General features: G+C 46.4%; 1 non-coding gene across 1 annotated transcript; it reads right to left on the bottom strand.

The window, feature by feature from the left end:
* Window positions 1-96, bottom strand: trnaf-gaa (transfer RNA phenylalanine (anticodon GAA)). The gene is made up of 2 exons: window positions 59-96; window positions 1-36 (listed from the first exon to the last, which is right to left on the bottom strand). It is a non-coding gene; the product is annotated as a tRNA-Phe (tRNA).
* Window positions 97-6,523: the final 6,427 nt, after the last annotated feature.

The following is a 6,523-nucleotide window of genomic DNA, read 5'->3' as shown; positions in this document are numbered from 1 at the left end:
TGCTCCAGGTGAGGTTCGAACTCACAACCTCGGCATTTGCTCGAATCTGATACTGTTTTTTCAGTACCGTCCGCGAACCGATTGCGCCACTGGAGCCGGCCACGATTCGTGTGCCCAGCAAACAGTGTCATTTGCGGCCTGTGAGACTGTCTGTTCTTTCAGACAAGTTTCCAAGCAGACAACTGCCGTTCGGACATTGGTGTTTTCGTTGTCGAATTTTTGCCTGCCGCACAGGAAGCTGGGGTTTGATTTCCGCCCAATGCAGGAGCATTTTCATCTGCGTTCATGACATCGCGTGAATTGGACTATTTTCTTTTCTCCACGTGCGTAGCGTTGACGAAACCTCGGCATTCTGTCCTCTGAAACAGGATCAGGAATTGAGTCAATTTTCACTGTGAGTCGGAGGACAGCCGTATTTGATTGGGATTTGAACCCGGGACCGCTCACATACACAACCAGTTAAACCGCCTGAAGCCAACATTATACCCCTCAAACAACAGGGAACCACGAATACTACTGTACAGACAATGTATAAATCGCAGCAACGCACAGCAGACCACCCAGCCTTTCAGGCCACTTCTGTTCATCCAATCTCGTTTTCTAATCCGATGTACAGCAATGTCAAGTTGAGCACTAACTATTTCAAGTCATCAATATTAGACTCTCTACCACATGCGTTTTGAATGAACGACTTGTATTATCAAGTAAAACTTTGCAGAATGTATTGCTCGAAAGCTACATTGTCAACTGTCTCGGCATCCGCAGGTTATCCACTGAACCAAAAGTATAATAAAATTGCTAATTTTTCACTGTGAGGTCGAAGAGATATGAATAGGGAGACATTAGCTACGAATTCATCAGCTGGGTTGCACTTTTGCTTTTCCCGCTGTCTCTCTACATCTTATTTCTATCTACCTGTCTGTCTCTCTTTGTCTTTTCATCTCTCTCACCCTGTTTCACTTACATTGTCCCTTTTTCTCTGCCCTGTCTCTCTCCCTTCCTTTCTCTTCCCTCTATCTTTGTTTTTCTATCTCTTTTTTCCTCTCTATCTCTCTATCACCCTCTTATCTCCGTCTCTTTTCTTCTTCTGTTTCTCTCTCTCTTATCTCTATCTCTCATTCTCTCACGATCCCTCTGTCCCTCCACCATGTCTGTCTCTTTCTCCCTCTTTTCTGTGACTTCTCCTCTCTATCCACTCTCTCTATCTCTCTTACGATTTCTCTCTCTCCCTGTCTTTCTCTGTTTTTATTTTACTTTCTCAATCTTGCCTCCGCCTCCACAATTTCCCTGTCCCTCTCTGTCTCTCTGTCTTTCTAGTCTGCTTTGTCTCTCTCCGACCTCTCTCTCTCTCTCTCTCTCTCTCTCCGTCTTTATTCTCTCTATCTCTACTCTCTCTTTCATTCTCGCTCTATATATCACTCTGTCTCCCTCTTGTCTTTTTCTTTCTCAGTGTCTCCCCTCTGCCCCCTCTCTGCTCTCCCTCTCACTCTCTCAGTGTCTTTCTCTCCCCCTCTTTTTTGTTTCTGTTGATTATTTCAGTGTTGTTTCCTCTGTCTTTCTCTGTCTCACTCTGCCTCTCTCTCTCCTTTTGTCCCTCTGACTCTGTCACACTCTCTCTGTCTCTCTTTGTGTGTCTCTCTCGCTGTGCCTCTCTCTGTCTCTCTCTTTCTCTCTGTCCGTGAATCTCTCTCTGTTTCTCTCTCTGTCTCTATCTCCCCTCTCTCTCCCTTTCGCTCTGACTTTCTCCCCATCTCCCTCTCTCTCTGTCCCCCTCTCACTCTCTGTCTCTCTCTGTCTCTCCCTCTTCTCTTTCGCTCTCACACTGACTGCCCTTCTGCTCCCCTCTCTTCTCTGTCTCTTGCTCTCTGTCTCTTATCTCTCGCTATCTTCCTCTTCCCTTGGTCTCTCTCTGTCTTTCGTTCGCTGTCTCTCTGTCTGCCTTTCGCTCACTCTCTCTTTTTGTTTCTGTTAATCATTACAGATTTGTTTCCTCTCTGTCTCACTGTATCTCTGTCCGTCTCTCTTTGTGTCTCTCTCCCTTTCTCTCTCTGACTCTCCCTGTCTCCCTCTCTCTTTCTCTGTGTCTCTCATTGTCTCTCTCTCTCTGTCTCTCTCATCGTCTCTCTCTCTCTCCCCCTGTTTCTGACTATGTCTCTTTGTATGTCTCTGTCCATCTATGAGACTCTATGTCTGTCTCTGTCTCTGTCTCTCTCTCTCTCTCTCCCTGTGTCTCTCCATCTAACTCTCTGTGTCTCTCTCTCCATCACTCTTCGTCTCTCTCTCCGTCTCGCCACTCTCTCACTCTCTTTCTCTGTGACTCTCTGTCTCTGTCACTCTTTGCGTGTGTGTCCTTCTCTCTCAGTTCCTTTCCTTCTCGTTCTCTCCCTCTACGTTCTATCTCTCTCTGTCTTTCTATCTCTTGGTCTCTCTGTTTCTCTCCCTCTATCTCGCTCAATCTGCCTCTCTCTCTATCTCAATCTCTGTCTCTCTGCCTCCTCGTCTCTCTGTCTCTCTCTCTGTATCTCTTTCCCTCTGACTCGCTGTGTGCGTGTGTGTGTTTGTCTTTCTCTTTCTGTCTCTTCCTCACCCTCTTTCTCCATCTCTCTCCCCTCCTGACTTTTTTTACAAAGCGAGTGATTGTGATCAGGAATGATCACCCTCCTGAGGGGGTGGTGGAGGCAGATTCAATCGTGGCTTTCAAAAGAGAATTGGATAAGCACTTGAAGGGGAAAAAATCTGTGCTACCGGGATAGGGCGGAGGGGTGGTTCTAGCTGGATTGCTGTTGCAGGATGTTAGCACCGACTCGACGTGCCGAATGGCCTCCTTCCGTGCTTCAACCAATCTCTGAATCTCTGATTCCAACAATCCTCTGGGGTGAGCGAGAACGTTTTCGGCAAAGATGCCATCTTCTGGTAACAGGGAGTTTTACACCTCAACTTTCGTTGAATCTCACAGCACCGGAGGAGGCCATTCAGCCCATCATCGCGATGTCGGCTCGTTTTCGGCTATCCAATTAGTCCCACTCTCCAGCTCTTTCATAATAGCCCTGCAATTTTTTTCACTTCCATTATTTTCCAATTCCCTTTTTTATAGTCACAATTGAATCTCCACCCTCCACCGCTTCTTGTAGTGCATTCCAGATTACATCAACTCGATGTGTAAACTTTGAAATGGAGTGAATAATGAGGAAAATTAGCAGAATTCTTCTGGAGGACATAGTCAGACTGGTAAAATGTGCAGTCACATGGCAGATGCAATCTAATGCGGATAAGTGTGAAGTGATGCACTTTGTGAGGAACAACATGGAGAGGGGCACGATGATGTAAATTATATTATTTTGAGGCGGAGGGGATGCAATTACAGAGGACCTGGGTGTGCATAGTCACAGAATAGGGTAAGTTTATAAGAAAGCGTATGGGATACTTGGCTTTGTAAACAGTGGCATTGAATACAAAAACAAGGAAGTCCATGCTGAACCTTTACAAATCACTGGTTAGGCCTCAGCTGGAGTATGTGGTACAATTCTGGGCACCACACTTTAGGAAGGATGTCAAGGAATTGGAGAGGTTACAAAGGAGGTTTATCAGGAAGATATCAGGGATGAGGGACTTAAGTTAAGTAGAGAGATCAGCGGACCTGGGTGTAGCCACCAGCCTCTGACCTGAACCGCGGCACTCTGCAGGATCGCTCTAGATTGAACTCACAGATGATCTATCAAGCAGCTCAAAGTGTCAAGTCACTTTCCACATCTCGAACAGTCAAACACTTTGTTCCTGTATCAATACACTGTTTATGTCCGGGCTCCTCGGTTTTATCCCTGTTTTCAATGTAACGTAACCTATCTTGTCTACAGCCATTCTGTGTTTGGTCCAACACATCAGCAGCAATGGGACTTGGAATGATGGGATGTTGATGTTCTTGCAGGACCTGTTTCTGCTCTCATCTCACTTGTGCATGTAATGCCTATTGGGTTCGGCCCAGAACCACACACTGGAATGAAACAACCTCAGTATCCACGTCATCAGAAACAGTGACATCTGCAAACATTCCTTGCAGGCCATTGGTGCTGGGAATGGGCTCGGTTGGGCTGTAGTTCAGCTTGAGACAGACCACATTGTTACAATGAAGCTGGGGAAGCCCTGAGATATGATGCTATTAAGGGCATCACACCAGTAATCTGTTGGAGCGGTCATGGCTGCCACTCCAGAAGAATCTCCACCAGACCCCTTGCTGTTGCAGGAATCGCCTGGACTGCCTCATTGTCCAGGGTGCTCTGCACGGCCTTACATTCCTCCTGTGCTGTTTTACAAATGCGGCTCTTGAACTTCTACAACTGATCGTCCATCTCCAGAATGTGGGAGGTGACTGTCTCCACGCCCTGGCCATTCAGCCTGTGCGAACAATTCGAAGTTCTGTTGTAGACTGGAGTCCTGAGATCTGCGGCCTTGGGCCACTCAGCCAAGGGCAGTTGTTTCTCGGCCTCCCCAGGGGAGAAACGTAGAATTACTTGCAGCTCCTCCTTGACTCTGGTGCTCGGTGCTTCACCCTGTGAGATACCCTCAGTCTCACTACATACATTCTCTCGAGAGGGTCCCACTGGGCTGGTGATGGAAACGGTGAATCGGGTGCAGCAATGGACGGTTCGGAGTTACCAAGCTGACTGTCATATCCTTACTTCTTTAAATGGTGAGAAAACTTAAAATTAACAAGAACATTAATTGCTGTTGCCTTTGACACAATAAAATGTCCCAAGGAGCTTCACAGGAGCGTTATCAGATACAATTTGACACTGATCCACAAAAGGAGATATTCGGACAGGTGAACGAAAACTTAGTCAAAAAGTTAGTTTCTAAGGAGCGTCATAAAGGAGTAGAGAGAGGCGGACGGGTTTAAGTCGGGTATTCCAGAGATTTGGGCCCAGGCAGCTGAAGGAAAAACCGCCATTGGTGGAGCGAATAAAATTTGGGAGTGCACAAGAGGCCATAATTTGAGGTACGCCGTGATCTCGGAGGGTTGTAGGTCTGTGGAAGGTTACATCGAAAGGGAGTGGTAAGGCCGCAGAGGGATCTGAACACAAGGATGAGAATTTTAAAATCGAGGCATTGGCGGACCGGGAGCCAATGGAGGTGAGCGAGCACAGTGGTGATGGACAGTTTCAAAGCGAAGAACCGTGTGCAGGATTAGAGGGACGTCTCCACGCGACCTGAACACAGCACCGGAGGTTCTCTAAATGGTTCAGCGACTGGGATACAATCTCCCCAGTAATTGCTGTCCAGGTGCTCGGTGTATGTGGAGGTTTGACCGGGCCGTGCTATCTTGTTTCCCAGGGAGGAGCAGTGATGAGATGTCTCAGGCTGCATTTGCTGCTTTCCACCGGCAGCGGGTGATTGGAGAGAGCGGGGCCGGACAGGCGGCCTCAATGTTGCTGCTTGTCGCGGCATCATTCACTCAGGCAGCTGGGGAACAGCGAAAAACTGATGGCTTTGTTGCCGCGGCTGAAATGCAGTTACACCCTATTGTTATTAAGGGAGGCAGCGCTGCGGGATCCTTGAATGTTCTCTCACAGATCAACTGAAACCAGTCGAAATGTGCAGCTTTTAGAGGAGCTTTCCGCATCTTCAGAGCAGGAAACGGGAGTGAAGTAGAGATACTGCCGGTATGTGTGTCGTGTTGGACTGTGTGTAGAACTGTACAGAGAAATAAAGAATATACCGGGGCTGTGTAATATGGTATTTTATTCATATTTAACCCCCCAAGTGAAATCTTCCACCGTTTGAATTGATTTATTTTCAATGAAGATCGTTTGCAAAATGATGCTACTCGATTTCGAACCGTGAACTTACTGTATATTAGGTAAAAGTGATAACCGCTACACTGCGGAAACTCAGCTCTGTAAATTATTATCGGAGCAACTCAGAAGAGAAGAGCGGGATCCAAATATTTTCAATGCGGGAGGTGGATTCGATTCCCGTTCAGGGAATTAACCTTTACAAAAGAGTTTATTGTATTAATTACACATAACTCATTAAACTCGGTAAAAAAAAGATGAATAATTGTTCTAATCGCCATTAATGAACCGATAACTTTTTGTTTCAGACTGAAGGAAATCCTAACATGGTACCGAGACAGTCAAAACTTTAAAAATTTTTTGTGTTTTGCATGTGCGGAATTGTCTCCCGTTCTCATTTTACAGACGGTATTTTCGGACTTGATTAAAAATGTTCCGTGTTTATGACACCAGGACTCTGGTGCAACCTTTGTGAAATTCCCCACCTCATTAAAACACAACGGTAACTACTGCTCCACTATATCATACAACCCCAACTAGTGCCCCTCATTTAAAGAAACTTAACTAGAGCCCCCCCACTATTGTACAACCTCAAGTGTGTATATACAAAGTGTGAGTGTGTTTTTTTGACTGTGATATTTAAGTAATCGCAGCCTCCGATCCCTCCGTGTCTATGGAAAGTTTGTTAGTGACGAAAGTCGAATCGCGCCCTGACAATACAGGGAAATGGACTT

Source organism: Heptranchias perlo, unplaced genomic scaffold (assembly GCF_035084215.1).
Source record: "Heptranchias perlo isolate sHepPer1 unplaced genomic scaffold, sHepPer1.hap1 HAP1_SCAFFOLD_54, whole genome shotgun sequence".
In the NCBI taxonomy this organism is placed as follows: Eukaryota; Metazoa; Chordata; class Chondrichthyes; order Hexanchiformes; family Hexanchidae; genus Heptranchias; species Heptranchias perlo.
This window is presented reverse-complemented; position numbering and strand designations above follow the sequence as displayed.